Below are 19,980 nucleotides of genomic sequence, written 5' to 3' on the forward strand. Positions count from 1 at the left end.
CAAACATGTAACACCACAGAAATGGCCCAGAACTGCCACTGACAGACACAAAATGCAGTAAACTGATGCATCTCTCTGAAGCAGCCCATTTCTGGGTCTTCTGAAGGAAGTCCTTCTTTCAGTTTGAACTTGTTGGTAGACTCTTACGTTATCAGCACTAGGATGTGCTCTTCTGAGCCTCATGTTTTAGTGGGAGAGATGGATTTGTGCTGCTTTGTTGATATCTACCACCTATTTCCCATGGTGACTTGTAGCAGCCTTTTTAAAAAAGCTTCCTGAAGTCTGGAGTCATGGTGAGCAAACTTTTTTGACCTCAATACATAGAAATACATTTTACATCATTATACAATACAAATGTGTATGTACACAGACTAAATTACCCAAAGTACCAAAGTTTCTCTGGTTATCTCTTGTGTTTAGGCCTATATACCAGTTCCTTCCGCCCAAGTCACTGTTTCTCTTCCACTCTCTTATCCCATTACTTGTCTCGGTGATGCCCACTTGTCACTCAGGCTGAGAAATGTACCCCACACTGGTTTCATGCCTTTGGTCCTTTTACAACAATAACAAAAAGTATATAAGTACATACAGAAAACATGACAATGCCATAAAAGAACTGAAAGTTAAATGGCCTGATTTATCTTGGAGCATCCCAGATTTTGCAAGCAAAAGGGAACCATAAAAATGATTAAGAACAGCAGTTGCCAACTTACGTTACTTATGCCACAATTTGTGGCTAAGTACTGTGTTTCAGTATTACAAAAAGCTCAGGGGAAAATCTGTCTACTTACTTTTGATTAACGTTGCATAAGCAAATAAAATCATTTTTATATGACTTTGATTATAAAAAGTAGGAAGACCATGGATTGTTATTTGAACCAGTGCTGTTTGCTTTTTTAAAGAAAAAGTCTCTTAAATAATAGGAAAACTGATTTTTTTTAAGTTCTTGGCAATCTAGGACATTTTTTGAGAGTCACTGATTTAGACCAGTGCCTTAAGTTTTACAGATCTGGAAACTGAGCTCCAGAGAGGGTAAGTGACCTTCCAGAGCCCATCCAGCATATAAGGGCACTCTTAGGATCAATGATCACATCCTGAAACATAGGATTTTCCCCTAAAGGTATAGATAATTTATCTTCTCAATATGTTAAGAAGATAACAAATGATCCAGAATTTCAGTCAAAAGTTAAGTGTAACATTCTAGCAAACATAAATCTTGTACAGTTTTGAATATATTGTGTTCAGAACTGTAAAAGACTTATCAGAAACCACAAAGATGAATTCTACAGAAGTCTTGAATTTAGTAGTTTAGAATTAATAGCATATGCCTTCATTCTCTTGTTTAACCTTCACAAAAATTTTATCTGGGTAAATGTCATATTATTCCCGTTTTGTAGATAAGAAAGTCCTATTGCTGGTAACCTGCAGAACAGTGATTCAGAGTCTGTGTCTTTGTTGCTGCCATATGTTGCACAAGTATTTTGAGAATTCAGAGAAAGACTAATTCTGGTTAGGAGATTTGTGTAAGGCTTCTTGGAAAATCTGCATTTTTTTTGTTGCTGTTGAGGTATAATTGATTTATGATGTGTTAATTTTAGGCTCCTTCATGGATCACAGACTTGTCATAGCAAAAGGGGCTTGTGTAACTCAATGAAGCTATGAGACATGCCATGCAGGGCCATCCAAGACAAGCGGGTCATAGGAAAGAGTCTGACAACACGTGGTCCACTGGAGAAGAATATGGCAACCCACTCTAGTGTTCTTGCATGGAGAACCCTATGGACAGTATGAAAAGGTGAAAAGATATGATGCTGGAAGATAACTACCACCGCCCCCCACCCCACCCTGCCTCTGTCACCCAGGTCAGAAAGTGTTCAGTGCTAGGGAACAGTGGAGGGAAATGGCTAATAGCTCAAGTAAGAATGAAGTAGCTGGGCCAAAGCAGGAATAATGCTCAACCATCGATGTGTCTGGTGGTAAAAGTAAGGTCTGATGTTGTAAAGCACAATATTGTATAGACACCTTGAATGTTAGGTCCATGGATCAAGGTAAATTCGATGTGGTCAAGCAGGAAATGGGAAGACTGATCACTGACATCTTAGGAATCAGTGAACTGAAATGCACGGGAATGGGTGAATTTTATTCTGATGACCATTATATCTACTACTGTTGGCAAGAATTCCTTAGAAGAAACGGAGTAGCCTTCATAGTCAATGAAAGAGTCCAAAATGCAGTACTTGAGTGCAGTCTCAAAAATGACAGAATGATCACAGTTTGTTTCCAAGGCAAACCATTCAACATCCACGTAACATTTCCAAGGCAGACCATTCAACATCCACAGTAATCTACATCTGTGCTTCAACACTGATGCCAAAGAAGTTGAACATTCTTTGAAGACCTACATCTTCTGGAATGAATATTAAAAAAAAAAAAGATGTCTTTTTCATCAAAGGAGATTAGAATGCAAAAGTAGGGAGTCAAGAGATACCCAGAATAACAGGCAAGTTTATAACAGGCCTTGGAGTACAAAATGAAGCAGGGAAAAGGCTAAGAGTTTGGTCAAGAGAAAACTGGTCATAGCAAATAACACTTTCCCTACAACCCAAGAGATGGATCTACACATGGACATTACCAGATTGTGGATGCTGAAATCAGATTCATTCACTATATTTTTTGCAGCCAAAGATGGAGAAGCTCTATATAGTCAGAAAAAAAGACCTGGATCTGACTGCAGCTCAGATCATGAGCTATTCATTGCAAAATTCTGGCTTAAATTGAAGAAAATAGGGAAAAACCTCTAGGCCATTCAGGTATGACCTAAATCAAATCCCTTATGATTATACAATGGAGATGATAAATAGATTCATGGGATTAGATATCTTAGAGTGCATGAAGAACTATGGACAGAGATTCATAACATTGTATAGAAGGCAGTGACCAAAACTATTTCAAAGAAAAAGAAATGCAAGAAGGAGAAGTGGTTGTCTGAGTAGCCCTTACAAATACCTGAGGAAAGAAGAGAAGCAAAAGGGAGAAAGGGAAAGATAGACCCAACTGAATGCAGAATTCCAGAGAATAGCAAGGAGACATAAAAAGGCCTTATTAAATGAACAATGCAAAGAAATAGAGGAAAACAACAGAATGGGAAAGACTAAAGATATCTTCAAGAAAATTGGAGATATCAGAGGAACATTTCATGCAAGGATGGGCATGATAAAGGACAGCAAAGGTAAGGACCTAACAGACACAGAAAAGATTAAGAAGAGGTGGCAAGAATAGATAGAAGAACTTTACAAAAAAGATCGTAATGACCCAGATAACCACGATGGTGTGATGACTCACCTAGAGCCAGACATCCTGGAGTATGAAGTCAAGTGGGCTTCTATGAGAGAGGGAGAGGGTGGGATGATTTGGGAGAATGGCATTGAAATACATATAATATCATGTATGGAATGAGTCGCTAGTCCAGGTTCGATGCATGATACTGGATGCTTGGGGCTGGTGCACTGGGACGACCCTGAGGGATGGTATGGGGAAGGAGGAGGGAGGAGGGTTCAGGATCGGGAACACATATATACCTGTGGTGGATTCATTTCGATGGTTGGCAAAACCAATACAATATTGTAAAGTTTAAAAATAAAATTAAACTTAAAAAAAAAAAAAAAAAGCATTACTACAAAGAAAGCTAGTGGAGGTGATGGAATTCCAGCTAAGCTATTTGAAATACTAAAAGATGATGCTGTTAAAGTGCTTCACTCAATATGCCAGCAAATTTGGAAAACTCAGTAGTGGTCACAGGACTGGAAAAGGTCAGTTTTCATTCCAATCCCAAAGAAGGTCAGTGCCAAAGAATGTTCAAATTTCATATAGTTGTGCTCATTTCACATGCTAGCAAAGTTATGCCAAAAATCCTTCACACTAACCTTTAGCAGTATGTGAACAGAGAACTTTGAGATGTGTAAACTGGATTTAGAAGAGACAGAGGAACCAGAGGTCAAATTGCCAACATTGTTGGGTCATAGAAAAAGCAAGGACGTTCCAGAAAAAAAAATCCGCTTCATTAAGCTAAAGCTTTTGACTGTGTGGGTCACAACAAACTGGAAAATTCTTGAAGACCTGGTAGTACTAGACCACCTTACTTGTCTCCTGAGAAACCTGTATGTGGGTCAAGAAGCAACAGTTAAAACCAAACATGAAACAACTGGTTCAAAATTGGGAAAGGAGTACGACAAGGCTGTATATTGTCACTGTGCTTATTTAATTTATATGCAGAGTACATCATGCTGGGCTGGATGAATCACAAGGTAGAATCAAGATTGCTGGGAGAAATATCAGCCACTTCAGATATGCAGATGATATCCCACTCTCATGGCAGAAAGTGGAGAAGAACTAAAGAGCCTCTTGATAAAAAAATTGCAAATCAATGCGTACTCTAAAAAAATGGAAACAACTAAGGAATATTGGATACATATTGGGTTTTATGTGGCTTTAAGGAATTACAATTAATTTATATCTTATAATAATGGCATGATTATTGCTTCAAAAAAATCTTTATATGTTAAATACATAGTGTAGTATTTATGGGTGAAATAATTTACTTTAAAAGAACATAGTTTTTACAAAGATTAGATGAAACCAGAATGGCAAGATGTTTATAAACTTGATGAGTTGTATTCTTTTCTTGATTTTTGTGTATATTTGATATTTCCATGATAAAAAGTTAAAAATAAAATCAACGAGAGAGACATTAGGAAGGAATAGTCTTCACCCTCTTAGGTTGGCTTCCCTGGGAAATTGGCTTAGAGATTTGTATGCAGGGCTCTTGAGGGTAAACCCTGTGTGAAATTACAGGAATTTGAACTGGGCCCAATGAGATGCTGGAATGCACTGTAGTGACAAGGAAGGTTTCAATAACTTCCAACTAGGATGGCTCCTCAGGTCACATGATGTCAGGGAACCATGACTTTATACACCTCTCCCTGCCCTCCCCTTCACATTTGCGTACACATAATGACCTGTCTTTGAATTGTGAGCTGTCTCCAGAGAACAGGTATAACCTTGGAAAAGATATTCTTTGTATCACCTCACACTGGTCAGAATGGCCATCATCAAAAAGTCTACAAACCAGAAATGCTGGAGAGGGTGTGGAGAAAAGGGAACCCTCCTGCCCTATTGGTGGGGATATAAATTGTACAAGAATACACAGAAGAACTGTACAAAAAAGATCTTCACGACCCAGATAATCATGATGGTGTGATCACTGACCTAGAGCCAGACATCCTGGAATGTGAAGTCAAGTGGGCCTTAGAAAGCATCACTACGAACAAAGCTAGTGGAGGTGATAGAATTCCAGTTGAGCTATTCCAAATCCGGAAAGATGATGCTGTGAAAGTGTTGCACTCAATATGCCAGCAAATTTGGAAAACTCAGCAGTGGCCACAGGACTGGAAAAGGTCAGTTTTCATTCCAATCCCAAAGAAAGGCAATGCCAAAGAATGCTCAAACTACCGCACAATTGCACTCATCTCACAGGCTAGTAAAGTAATGCTCAAAATTCTCCAAGCCAGGCTTCAGCAATACATGAACCGTGAACTTCCTGATGTTCAAGCTGGTTTTAGAAAAGGCAGAGGAACCAGAGATCAAATTGCCAACATCCGCTGCATCATAGAAAAAGCAAGAGAGTTCCAGAAAAACATCTATTTCTGTTTTATTGACTATGCCAAAGCCTTTGACTGTGTGGATCACAATCAACTGTGGAAAATTCTGAAAGAGATGGGAATACCAGACCACCTAATCTGCCTCTTGAGAAATTTGTATGCAGGTCAGGAAGCAACAGTTAGAACTGGACATGGAACAACAGACTGGTTCCAAATAGGAAAAGGAGTTCGTCAAGGCTGTATATTGTCACCCTGCTTATGTAACTTCTATGCAGAGTACATCATGAGAAACGCTGGACTGGAAGAAGCACAAGCTGGAATCAAGATTGCCGGGAGAAATATCAATAACCTTAGATATGCAGATGACACCACCCTTATGGCAGAAAGTGAAGAGGAACTCAAAAGCCTCTTGATGAAAGTCAAAGTGGAGAGTGAAAAAGTTGGCTTAAAGCTCAACGTTCAGAAAACGAAGATCATGGCATCCGGTCCCACCACTTCATGGGAAATAGATGGGGAAATAGTGGAAACAGTGTCAGACTTTATTTTTCTGGGCTCCAAAATCACTGCAGATGGTGACTGCAGCCATGAAATTAAAAGACGCTTACTCCTTGGAAGGAAAGTCATGACCAACCTAGATAGCATATTGAAAAGCAGAGACATTCCTTTGCCAACAAAGGTTCGTCTAGTCAAGGCTATGGTTTTTCCTGTGGTCATGTATGGATGTGAGAGTTGGACTGTGAAGAAGGCTGAGTGCTGAAGAATTGATATTTCTGAACTGTGGTGTTGGAGAAGACTCTTGAGAGTCCCTTGGACAGCAAGGAGATCCAACCAGTGCATTCTGAAGGAGATCAGCCCTGGGATTTCTTTGGAAGGAATGATGCTAAAGCTGAAACTCCAGTACTTTGGCCACCTCATGCGAAGAGTTGACTCATTGGAAAAGACTCTGATGCTGGGAGGGATTGTGGGCAGGAGGAGAAGGGGATGACAGAGGATGAGATGGCTTGATGGCATCACTGACTCAATGGACGTGAGTCTGAGTGAACTCCGGAAGTTGGTGATGGACAGGGAGGCCTGGCATGCTGTGACTCATGGGGTCGCAAAGAGTCGGACATGACTGAGCGACTGATCTGATCTGATATGATCTGATGCACCCCAGTGTTTATTGCAGCACTGTTTACAATACCCAAACATGGAAGCAACCTAAATGTCCATCAACAGAGGAATGGGTAAAGAATATGTGGGGTGTGTGTGTGTGTGTGTGTGTGTGTGTGTATGATGGAATATTAGCCATAAAAAGAACAAAATAATGCCATTTACAGTAGCATGATGGACGTAGAGATGATCATACTAAGTGAACTGTGTCAGACAAAGACAAATATCACATATTACTAAAATGCAGAATCTAATTTTTAAAAGAAATGATGTAAATGAGCTTATTTACAAAATAGGAACAAACTCACAAATTTCAAGAACAAACTTATTGTTACCAAAGAGGAGATGTGAGGAAAGAGGGATATTATAAACCAGGAGCTTTGGATTAACATACACAAACTACTACATATAAAATAGATTGCCAACAAGGACCTACTGGTTAGTACAGGAAACTCTACTCAGTATTCTGTAATAATGTATGTGGGGAAAGAATCTGAAAAAGAATAAGTAGATGTATATGTATAACTGAATCAATATGCTATAGACATGAAACACAACATTGTAAATCAACTATATTGCAATAAAATTTTTTTAAAAAGATTCTCCTTGGCTGACAGTTCCCAGAGAGAGGGATTCCAACAGATGCTGAGCTTTCAGTCATTGAAGTAATAAGAACCTCAGTCTTCATCCTGGGAATCTGGGCAGCTTACTCTGGTACCCATCACACTCTCCCCTTTTTTTTTTATCCATAAACATTTACAATGATTACACTTTTCTCCTGTGTCTCATGCACTTGATGAGTGTGTCCGTGTTTTGTTGGCTGTTAGAGAAAAGTGGTGTATTTGCATAAAGAGAGCATGTGTTGACATGCAATAGATCTATTGCTTTAAATTCATCTTGCAAGTGGTTTTCATTGAAATAGCACAAAACTAATGTCCTTTTAAAACTTTATTAAAATCATCTGGATGTGCTCAGTCTAATAAAAGCAGAGTACATGGCTGCTGGACTTCCTATAGATTTAGATATGGAGCAGAAAGAGGCTTAAGTAATATCCTGCATTTGAAATTGTGTAGAAAGATATGTTATTGGCCTCAAAAAATATGTCCCTTATGAAGTAGATTCACAACTAGCATCCCTGCTCCATTTCTGTTTGCATGACTTTTTGAATGTCTCTAGCATTCTGTCCTACTTGGTCTCTTCGTTCTCCATGTGGGTTCATATACATCATTGCTATTTTTCTAGAATTGCTGCCTTTCCTTGTTCAGTCTAAGACATTTCACCTCTCCACTCCAGAAAGGTCAATTCTGAAGTGAACCTTTACAAAGAGCTGTATCACCTGAGCCTCAGAATCATTTCAACTGTCTTCCAGAAATTTGACCCTTCATCATAATTGAATTCTACTTAGTCTAGCCATTTTCATGATTAATTATAGATGGGAACTCTGGGCAGGATGGGGAAGCCATGTTTAATGAGGTCACTCAGGTGGCGAGGCTGCTTTCTAGGGCACTGTGATCTTTTACTAACTTTTGGCCAAAAAAAAAAAAAAAATCAAATAATTTATACTGTGTTGTTGAGTTACTTTAGAAAAAATGACACCAGTATTCATTAAGGATGTAAATGCTTATAAATACACTTAAACACATGCCTTCTACATTGAAAGCCACCCTGGAACCTAGATTATGTTTGATTTTAGGGCTTTGAAATGCAAAGCAGCACACTGAACACTGTTGGATGAAACGGTTCTGAAGTGGAGAACTAGGAGGAAGTCTTAAATAGCAGTACTCCAGCCAACGTACACAAACTGAACATTGCTTTTTGAACCTATGGCCATGTGCATTAAAGATGAATATTTTGCCTTTGAAAAATTAATGTCCCAGAGCTCTTGCAACCATTGTTTTTTTGTGAAATGGAGTATGCAAAATGTCTTTTAAAAATGCGACCTTTTGGTGAATAGATTGTTTCTCCTCTTTTTTGGCTGTGTTACTCATTGGAAAGGCCCCTAAAGGAGCATTAAGCAAATGAGCAAATAGCTTTAAAAATCCTGTGACCATACTCAGAGGAACCTGGAGATGGATGGAGTCAGTGAGCGAGAGCGGTTTTCATCCTTGTGTGAAACAAATAAAGTGTCTCTTTCTCCTCTTTTCTTTTCTTGATCTTTTAAAAATGTAAGGGCTCACTGCTTTTTCTTGTTTAACAGATTGAAGTTTAAACAAAGAAGGCTTCTTTGAAAGGTACAAGTAAGAAATGCCAAGCTAAGGAGAATGGAGCTGGCCCGGGAGCTTTGTGAGTTATCAGGTAAATGTTATGTCTGGAGTAAAGACTAAGATAACCAAGCCTCGTGGGGTCTTGGATCAATTTAATTTTGATAAATGACCAGTTTGGTAAATATTATTTACATTACTGCATAAGTCAGGTCTGTTTCTGATCCACTGATGTTTGAACAACTCACATCATCGACTGTGGAAATAGCTTCTCAAATAATCCCCATGGGCTGGCTTATCCCACTGTTAGCTCACAATTAGAAGGATAATTAAGAATAAGGGTGCTTGGCTTTTGAACTAAAAATGAAAACATGAGCAAACGGCTCAGTAATCTAGATTTGAAGCAATTCTTGAGCCATAAGAACTCAATATTCCCAACAATCTACAGAAGTGGTGTTATTTTAAAATTCGGCATCTGCTTTAAAAAATGACATTCTTAAATATTAGAAGATTTAAAAACAAAAACAGTTTTTAAGCATAGTCCTATCCCTTTAACACACTATTTTATTTATCTGTGTTTGGTTATATATTTATACCTATATATAAGCTATATATCTATACCTGTATATAAACATATAGGTTATGTGCTTATTGATTCATTCACTTCTTCATTCTGCAAGTGTTTAAATACTTAGAATGCATCAGTTAGTAGTTTATGCCAGAGATTAACCAACATTTTCTGTAGTGAGTCAGCCACATAGTAAAAGATTTAGGTTTTGAGGGCCACCCAATCTTTGTCACAGCTGCTCAGGTCAGGTGTTATAGGGCAAAAGCAACTAAAGACAATATGTAAACACACAGATCTGATAGTTTCCCCCTAAAACTTTATGTACAAAGCAGGCAGTAGGTTGGATTTGGCCAGCTGGTCACAATTTGCTAAACTGTGGCATAAAACCATGGCATCCAAGAGCCAGACAAAATAGATAAAGTCCCATTGAACTTTAGTAAATATAGTATGTATAGTGTATATATATATATATATATAGTATATATATATAGTATAGTAAATAGCCAATAAATGGTTTCAGTGAATACATAGTACAAATCAAAGAAACTATTAGGTTGGTGCAAAAGTAATTACGTTTATGGGTGCTAAATTTTAAATCACTGTAACTAGGCGCAAACACATGTTTATTAATCAAAATAAGAACCATTACAATCAACACATTTTTGCCAATGAGAAATTGTTTGTTACTATAGCATAAAAACCTATGCTTTGGGATTCAACGAACTCTTCTTGGATAGCTTTTTCTGCATCCTGCTGGTTGTGGAAGCATTTTCCATACAAAAAGTTGTCAAGATGCTTGAAGAAGTGGTAGTCAGTTGGACAGAGGTCACATGGATATTGCACCTGAGACAAAAATTGTGGACCAGTTTGTTCGCCTTTTGAAGCATTGGTTGGGTGATATGTAGCCAGGTCACAGAAAAGAATGGGGCTCTTTCTGTTGACCAATACTGGTTGCAGGAGTTGTAGATTTTTGTGCATCTCATCCATTTGCTGAGCATATTTCTCGGATGTAATGGTTTCACTAGGATTCAGAAAGCTGTAGTGGATTAAACTAGCAGCAGACCTCGAAACAATGACCATGACACTTTTATTGGTGCAAGTTTGGCTTTGGGAAGTGCTTTGGAGCTTCTTCTCAGTCCAGCCACTGAACTGGTCATCACTGGTTGTCACATAAAATTCACATTGTTGTTGCATAGAGTAACAACACTATGCAACAGAAAAATGACACTTCTAAAAGATTGTTTGATTTGCAGTCAGCTCTTGAGACACCCACTTATCGAGCTTTTTCATCTTTTCCATTTGCTTCAAATGCCAAATGACCATAGAATGGTCAGTGTTGAGTTCTTCAGCAACTTTTCTTGTAGTTGAAAGAGGATTAGTTTCAATCATCCTCTCAGTTGGTCGTTGTACACTTCCAGTGGCTAGCCACTGCACTCCTCATCTTCACGGCTCTAATCTACTTTGCAAAACTTCTTGAACCTACAATGCACTGTATGTTCATTAAAAGTTTCTGGGCCAAAAGCATTGTTGAAGTCACTAGTTGTCTCCACTGCTTTATGACCCATTTTGAGCTCAAATAAGAAAATCATTTGAATTGAATTTTGTCTAACATCATTTCCCTTGTCTAAAATACATATAAACAACAAGGAATAATTCATTAGCAAAAAATATAAAGCAAGAAATGCACGTTAAAATAATGTATAACAAAACCACATTTATTTAAGAATGTATTCTAATATCAAATGGCAAAATTCAATAATGCAAAACCAAACTTATTTTTGCACCAACCTAATATTCCATTAAGTGGGAAATTATCCCACTTAATCCTTCCTGTGTCATACATGTAGCTAAATCTAATTGATGAGCATATATATGAAGGAAAGATATCAAGGTAATAAAAGATATCAAGATAATAAACTTTTTCTAAATTCTTTGTTTCTGCTTTGGACAGAGAAACTGAAGAACTTTAGAATAGGAAAAAAATCACAAGCAAGGAATGTAAGTGTAAAGAGTGTTTGCCTTGTGGTAAGAAAATTTTTGTTCGCTTTAGGCACCCAGCTTTCTGGGTAATCCTGAAAATCAGAGTCTGAAGAAAGGGAGCAGACAAATGGGAACCTCATACTTTCTGCGCAGGGCCTGTGTTTTGCCACTCAGCAGCAGCCCTTCATAATTAAGTCAGTTAAGAAACAAGGTAGCTCAGACAGAAGCTCGCGTTCAGATCCATCAGGCACTGATTGTAAATGGCACAGTGCATGCAAAGCACAGTACATGATACGACGTTATAGAGAGGATATACTGATGAATGTGACAGATCCCTGTCTTTGTAGTTGGAGGGAGAGACAGGGACCTGGCAGATAGGACAGATTCAAGGCCAAGGTATCAAGTGATAGAGTAGGGGTGTGTGTGTGTGTGTGTTAGTTGCTCAGTAGTGTCTGACTCTTTGTAACCCCATGGACTGTAGCCCACCAGGCTCCTCTGTCCATGGGATTCTCCAAGCAAGAATACTGGAGTGGGTAGCCGTTCCCTTCTCCAGGGGATCTCCCCAACCCAGGGGTCGAACCCAGGTCTCCTGCCTAGCAGCCACCAGGGAAGTCATGATAGAGTATATGGGAGGTCAACTCCTACTCTTCCCTCATATTCAGCATAGAGAAAGGGCTTACCCCTCATCCCATGCCTCAGGAAGGAAATGCACTGGAAATAATGTATTCCCTTCTCTTTCAGAAATATTTTCTCCTCGTTTGCTCTTCCCCTGGGGAAGAACAGTAATCTTTCTGGTGGATGAGATTGGAAAAGTATAGAGCGCAGTGTTTTCTGTATTCTTTTTTTTTCAGATGCTGGTCATGGCAAACATACATTTCTACATGCCAGATACCAACATTTTCATTCCTTTAATCCTCAAAGCAGTCCTGTGAGGTAGCACTTTATCATCCCCATCTTCTAGGTGAGGAGATTAACTCATAGAAACTCTGAGGCACTTGTATGTCTGCTTGGCTGATGAATGGCACAGCCAGGTTCACTCACTCAAACTCCAGGTCCTCGCTCTCAATTTCTCCCCTCTCTGGTTCCATGGAAGAGTGAAAGTGTACTGTTCACTTCTTCTGTGACATAAGCACACCTGAATCAGGGCAGGATCCTGGTCTTGCTTAAACCCTCTGTGCTCCTGATGGAGGCACAAGAGCAATTTTGAGGTGTAGATATGCAGGTTTCCTTCAGTTAAGGATATCCATTGCTAGATTTGGTGCAAGTTGGCAGAAAAGCCAATCATGTTCTTAAATTCAGCGATATTGGTGATAAAGCTAATATTTTTATCTCTCTTGATTTAACTGCTGCATCTCTTTCCCAAAATTTTGGTGCCCAGCCAACTCAGAGGAAAAAAGGTGATTAATTCTCACCCAGACTCCCATCATAAGTATGAATAATAGCAGTAGTAAGAAATATTCAACAACAAATATGGTATAGCAGACATTGTGATGAGTGCTTTAGCTATGTATCATCTCTTTGCATCTTCACCACAATCTCAAATGAGTAGATACTCCATGTTATAGAAGAGAAAAGAGGGATTAAATTTTAGGTTGTCGAGTAGATTTCTGATGAATGAGAGTGTAATTATTTTATTGTCATTTCAGTTTCACGACATATTAATAGGCAAACCCAACACTTGATTGCAATGGTCTTTGATGTTAACTTCAAATATTCTGTTCTTCACAGAATCATTCACAATAGTTGATGTTTAATACTGTCTAAGAGCATGCAAAGGTTAAAATAATTCACACTACTGGCCAACAAATAGCAGAATGAAGTTAGGTTAAGACATTTCAGTAGAAAACCTCTTTTATCTGTCTACTTCTTCCCACCTTTTTCGGCATTGCCCTAGACAAGCCACCACTGTCTCTCACTTGTTCTACTGAAAGAGTCCTCATATCATCAACCATATGTATTTTGTCAGTGTCACATGTCTTCTCCGTAATGCACAAGCATGACCTCACTACAGGGCACTGGCCCCTGACACCGTCTCCAGTCCTTTCTCCTCCATTTCCCAGCCACACTTCAATTCCTTGGCTATCCTATGTCCTTCATGATGTGATTTGTTGCTGTTGTTTTTCGTTTCTGAATATCCTTCCCTCTTCCTGAAACATCCTTTGCTAACCCATTTTCATATCCATAAAGAAACTTATCCTTTATGCTTCAATTTAAATATTGCTTCCTCTGAATTTCTTTCTTAGTAGCGCTTGTTAGAGGTCCTTGTGCTATCTCATCCCTATATTTCTAGGACTTAGTTTATATTCATTTGGTTTTTGTAGCTATTCCTTTTTGTCTGACTTCATCTAAAATAAAGCTTTACAGGGGTATGATCTGAATCTGCCTTGCTCACGGCTCTGTTCTCAGTGCCAAGCACGTACTCACCCAGTTTATGTTGTTCATCAAACTGAATATGGTTGTGAAGGTTGTGTCCTGTACAGCTTCAAGGGCACTGTCCACATAGATGATGATATCACTGATGCTCCCTGGAAATGTGCAACACATCAACCCTATATTGAATGAAAGAATGAATAAATAAATAAGTAACACCATTGTTACAGAATTACCTTATTGAAGAAAACTATGTTTGATGCCCAGTATTTCCTAGAAACAATAAAATCCCATGTGGTCATATATGCTTTGCATATATGTCACACTGAAGCAGTAATTTTGGCATTTTATGTGTTCCAAGTGAAATCTCTTTTGCCCTTATTGAAATTTTGCATCAATTTTTTCATAATCTTGAACTTAGTCCACAACCCTCCAGGTGCCCATATAGAGTCCCACTTTAGCTTTTTAATTGTACAGGGACCTCATTCTTGACTTGCAGGTGAGAATGAGCTGAAGCTGCATTCCATGTGTGAATCAAAATACATTTTTAATAGAGTATTTTTATTCAGTGGGGCCCCTGAGTAAAACCTGCAATGTATTATAAAATGCTGGTAAATATATATACAATCATAGAGGGAAGGAATGAGTAACATCCAAAAGAAGGTTATAGATCATAGTGCTGAGAGCTGGATTACCTGGCACATGGCACTGCTCATAACTAAGTGTGTATTAGAAATCATAAATCTTAACCATGGTGCCCATCTCCAAGTCTTGCCATCTACATGTGTGACTCCAGGCTTTGCTACAGTAGAAATTGAACTGTGATTACTACTGATACCATTTATTAATAAATTTAAACAAGGCAGCAGTTTAAAAAATAAAATGGGAATTTGAATTGAACAAATCGTGGTTTCTTATAGGATATAATTGTTGCATCACCTCCAAAACTGCCATCATTTCACCTTGTAATTCACATTTGCACATTCCCCCAAGATGCTCTAAGCTCCCCATGGTTCTTTAATCTGTTTTACTATCTAACTTATGCACATTTGCCTTGCACATACAGAGTTTGTAATCTTGGTATTCATAGGGTGACTGAATGAAATTATTAAACAGAATGGTTTCATTAAACCAGACTTAAAATTACACACCACCTCAAAAACATCACTTTATTGGCTTTTCAAACTGAGAACAGAACATTAACTTGGGCAAGTTTCTTACTGGGACTTAACCCATGAGATGGTAGATGTCTTGATGCACACCAAGAAACCCCTTCAGGAATGAAGGGCTTACCCATGAACTGCTGGGAGTGCAGTCAGATGGCAACCTTGGTTATTTGGCCCCCCTTGGGAAAAGACTGCTAAGGAGAGCCACCAAGCCCTTCCCACGCGTTCTCAGCCAATAGGTGGTCAACTCCAGCTTGTCAAGTCTGCATACTCTTCCTCCAACTCGAGTCAATGCTGCAGAGCCACCTCAGCTCCAGAGCTTTTCTTGGGGTCAGCTGAACCCAGTCCTGAGAATACAACAGAGTTCAAGTTGTCCCTCTACCCCATCCTCCCTTTCACAGGTGTTCATCCCAAGAGCACTCCCTAATAAATCTCCTCAATTCTAGTATTTGCCCCAGAGTTTGTTTCCCACAGAGCATAGTGTATAACCCATGCGTCTATGTTTCAGAGAGTTAAAGGAATCAATTCAAGGAATATTCCCCCTTACTAGAACAATCTCAAAACAAGCGGCATTATTATTTGTGAAAGCGACTGGGTCTCAGTAGTAGCTGCAGCAGAGAGCTGGATTTGTGCTATTCGTGTCATAAACAGAAACACTCTCAGAGCTTAGAGTAACCAGCAGCATTGGCCTTCATTGCATGGGACCACTGCTCCCAAAACAACACTAGGAATTTAGGAAATTATGGTGGTGGAACAAACAGACACTTAATTAAGGGCAGTGTCAGAGTTTTGCATTTTTTAACTGACCTCCAGAAAACTATATTCCTCTAATGCTTGGTTATTGTTTGATTATATTTAATTTCCCAAAATGTGCAGTAACAAGACAACACTTGAAGAAGTCCCTAAGATCTAGAGGATTAAAAAGTCATATATTTTCCTTAATAACTATTATAACAAATGTAACTCAATGATACTGTAGTATAATTATATTTAATAACATATCATAATTATTGATGAGGCTTTTGTATAGAGGAGTCAGTGAACTACAGGTTGGGGGAGAAGCCTAGCCCACCATGGGCAGAATTTGGCCACAGCCATTCATTTAGAGATTGTCTCTGGCTGCTTTCATGTCACAATGGCAGAGTTGAGTAGCTGGGATAGAAACTGCACAGCCCACAAAATCTAATATGTTTATCATTTAGCCCTTTGCAGAAAGACTGCTGACCCCTGCTCTCATGTAGTAACATTTAATGATCCCAGTATTGTATTAAATGAAAGGAGAAATATTTGTTGAAGGAAAGTAACACTCCATATGTACATATACACACATGCATGTGTGCATGCACACACACACACAAAACGTTATCTCTGGTCATTGAGATTAGAGGTGAATTTTTGTATTTTCTTCTTTTTGCTTTTTGTATTTTCCACAGGAAACATGCATTTTTTTAGTAATAAAACTAATAAATGCTATTTAGTGTGTAATTTTTTTCTTCGGAACCATTTAGAATTTTATTAGCTAGCTGTCTGTATAAAAAAAAAGTCATTTATCTAAAGTCCAATTAGAAAGCAGCTCTGAAAGTGTGCATACTGAAGGATTTGTACAAAGGATTTCATAACACTACTCTATGTCTAAGGAAAATATGCAAACCATGAAATTGCATATTCATAGAGAAGCTTGCCCAGCTACTGGATTAAGCATCCAGTTGGCGATCAGAAGCTTAAAAAGAAAAAAACCAAAAACAGCCCTGGGTTATTTTGTGACAGCTGGCTCCATTTGGTAAGCCTATACACTCTGTGCTAAGAAATATGGTTTATTCAACTTCTGGTTTGTAATGCTTTTTAAATTCTCCTATCAATTTTCTTGTGTGTTTCAAGAAGAAAATGCCAAAAAAGCTTCCATTTTCCAAAACCAGGCCATTTCTAGACTATAAAAATAAGACAGTGGTCATTAAAATAATATAGCTAATCATTCTTGAACCGTTTTCTTAATAAATAACAAGACTCAAGTTCAGTGCTGTTTACCAGTATCCTGTTTTTTTTTTAATTGGGATATAGCTATCTTAAAATGTTATGTTAGTTTCTACTGTGAAATGAAGCAAATCAGCCACGTGCATGCATGCATGCTAAGCTGCTTCAGTTGCGTCCCACTCTTTGTGACTCTATGGACTGTAACTTGCGAAGATCTTCTGTCCATGGGATTCTCCAGGCAAAAATAGTGGAGTGGGTTACCATATCCTCCTCTAGGTGATCTTCCTGACCTAGGGATTGAACCACGTTTCCTGCGGCTCCTGCACCACAGGTAGATTCTTTACCACTGAGCTACTGGGGGAGCCCCTAAATCAGCCATATGTGTGTGTGTGTGTGTATGTGTGTGTGTGTGTATATATATATATATATATCCTCGCTCTTAGACCTCCTTCCCATCCTCCCCCATCCCACCCATCTAGGTCACCACAGAACACTGAGTTGAGCTCCTTGCCCTGTACCGCATATTCCCATTCAGATCAGATCAGATCAGTCGCTCAGTCATGTCCGACTCTTTGTGACCCCATGAATCGCAGCACGCCAGGCCTCCCTGTCCATCACCAGCTCCTGGAGTTCACCCAGACTCACGTCCATCGAGTCAGTGATGCCATCCAGCCATCTCATCCTCTGTCGTCCCCTTCTCCTCTTGCCCCCAATCCTTCCAGGCATCAGAGTCTTTTCCAATGAGTTAACTCTTCGCATGAGGTGGCCAAAGTACTGGAGTTTTAGCTTTAGCATCATTCCTTCCAAAGAAATCCCAGGGCTGATCTCCTTCAGAATGGACTGGTTGGATCTCCTTGCAGTCCAAGGGACTCTCAAGAGTCTTCTCCAACACCACAGTTCAAAAGCATCAATTCTTCGGCGCTCAGTCTTCTTCACAGTCCAGCTCTCTCATCCATACATGACCATAGGAAAAACCATCAGATCAGATCAGATCAGTCGCTCAGTCGTGTCCGACTCCTTGTGACCCCATGAATCGCAGCACGCCAGGCCTCCCTGTCCATCACCAACTCCCGAAGTTCACTGAGACTCATATCCATCGAGTCAGTGATGCCATCTAGCCGTCTCATCCTCTGTCGTCCCCTTCTCCTCCTGCCCACAATCCCTCCCAGCATCAGAATCTTTTCCAATGAGTCAACTCTTTGCATGAGGTGGCCAAAGTACTGGAGTTTCAGCTTTAGCATCATTCCTTCCAAAGAAATCCCAGGGCTGATCTCCTTCAGAATGCACTGGTTGGATCTCCTTGCTGTCCAAGGGACTCTCAAGAGTCTTCTCCAACACCACAGTTCAGAAATACCAATTCTTCGGCACTCAGCCTTCTTCACAGTCCAACTCTCACATCCATACATGACCACAGGAAAAACCATAGCCTTGACTGGACGAGCCTTTGTTGGCAAAGTAATGTCTCTGCTTTTGAATATGCTATCTAGGTTGGTCATGACTTTCCTTCCAAGGAGTAAGCGTCTTTTAATTTCATGGCTGCAGTCACCATCTGCAGTGATTTTGGAGCCCAGAAAAATAAAGTCTGACACTGTTTCCACTGTTTCCTCATCTATTTCCCATGAAGTGGTGGGACCGGATGCCATGATCTTCGTTTTCTGAACGTTGAGCTTTAAGCCAACTTTTTCACTCTCCACTTTGACTTTCATCAAGAGGCTTTTGAGTTCCTCTTCACTTTCTGCCATAAGGGTGGTGTCATCTGCATATCTGAGGTTATTGATATTTCTCCCGGCAATCTTGATTCCAGCTTGTGCTTCTTCCAGTCCAGCGTTTCTCATGATGTACTCTGCATATAAGTTAAATAAACAGGGTGAGAATATACAGCCTTGATGTACTCCTTTTCCTATTTGGAACCAGTCTGTTGTTCCATGTCCAGTTCTAACTGTTGCTTCCTGACCTGCATACAGATTTCTCAAGAGGCAGATCAGGTGGTCTGGTATTCCCATCTCTTTCAGAATTTTCCACAGTTGATTGTGATCCACACAGTCAAAGGCTTTGGCATAGTCAATAAGGCAGAAATAGATGTTTTTCTGGAACTCCCTTGCTTTTTCCATGATCCAGCAGATGTTGGCAATTTGATCTCTGGTTCCTCTGCCTTTTCTAAAACCAGCTTGAACATCAGGAAGTTCACAGTTCACATATTGCTGAAGCCTGGCTTGGAGAATTTTGAGCATTACTTTACTAGCCTGTGAGATGAGTGCAATTGTGCGGTAGTTTGAGCATTCTTTGGCATTGCCTTTCTTTGGGATTGGAATGAAAACTGACTTTTCCAGTCCTGTGGCTGCTGCTGAGTTTTCCAAATTTGCTGTCATATTGAGTGCAGCACTTTCACAGCATCATCTTTCAGGATTTGGAATAGCTCAGCTGGAATTCCATCACCTCCACTAGCTTTGTTCATAGTGATGCTTTCTAAGGCCCACTTGACTTCACATTCCAGGATGTCTGGCTCTAGGTCAGTGATCACACCATCATGATTATCTGGGTCGTGAAGATCTTTTTTGTACAGTTCTTCTGTGTATTCTTTCCATCTCTTCTTAATATCTTCTGCTTCTGTTAGGTCCATACCATTTCCGTCCTTTATCGAGCCCATCTTTGCATGAAATGTTCCTTTGGTATCTCTGATTTTCTTGAAGAGATCCCTAGTCTTTCCCATTCTGTTGTTTTCCTCTATTTCTTTGCATTGATCGCTGAAGAAGGGTTTCTTATCTCTTCTTGCTATTCTTTGAAACTCTGCATTCAGATGTTTATATCTTTCCTTTGGTCCTTTGCTTTTCACTTCTCTTCTTTTCCCAGCTATTTGTAAGGCCTCCCCAGACAGCCATTTTGCTTTTTTGCATTTCTTTTCCATGGGGATGGTC

General features: G+C 39.4%; 1 long non-coding RNA gene across 5 annotated transcripts in view; it reads right to left on the reverse strand.

The window, feature by feature from the left end:
* Positions 1 to 19,980, reverse strand: part of LOC139178686 (uncharacterized) — a 321,381-nt gene that overhangs the window by 117,292 nt on the left and 184,109 nt on the right. For all 5 annotated transcript variants that reach the window (XR_011563129.1, XR_011563128.1, XR_011563130.1 and 2 more), the window contains one exon: positions 13,983 to 14,107. This is a non-coding gene — a long non-coding RNA (uncharacterized lncRNA). The remainder of the gene's footprint in view (positions 1 to 13,982; positions 14,108 to 19,980) is intronic.

The sequence above is a fragment of the Bos indicus genome, chromosome 22, assembly GCF_029378745.1.
Source record: "Bos indicus isolate NIAB-ARS_2022 breed Sahiwal x Tharparkar chromosome 22, NIAB-ARS_B.indTharparkar_mat_pri_1.0, whole genome shotgun sequence".
NCBI lineage: Eukaryota > Metazoa > Chordata > Mammalia > Artiodactyla > Bovidae > Bos > Bos indicus.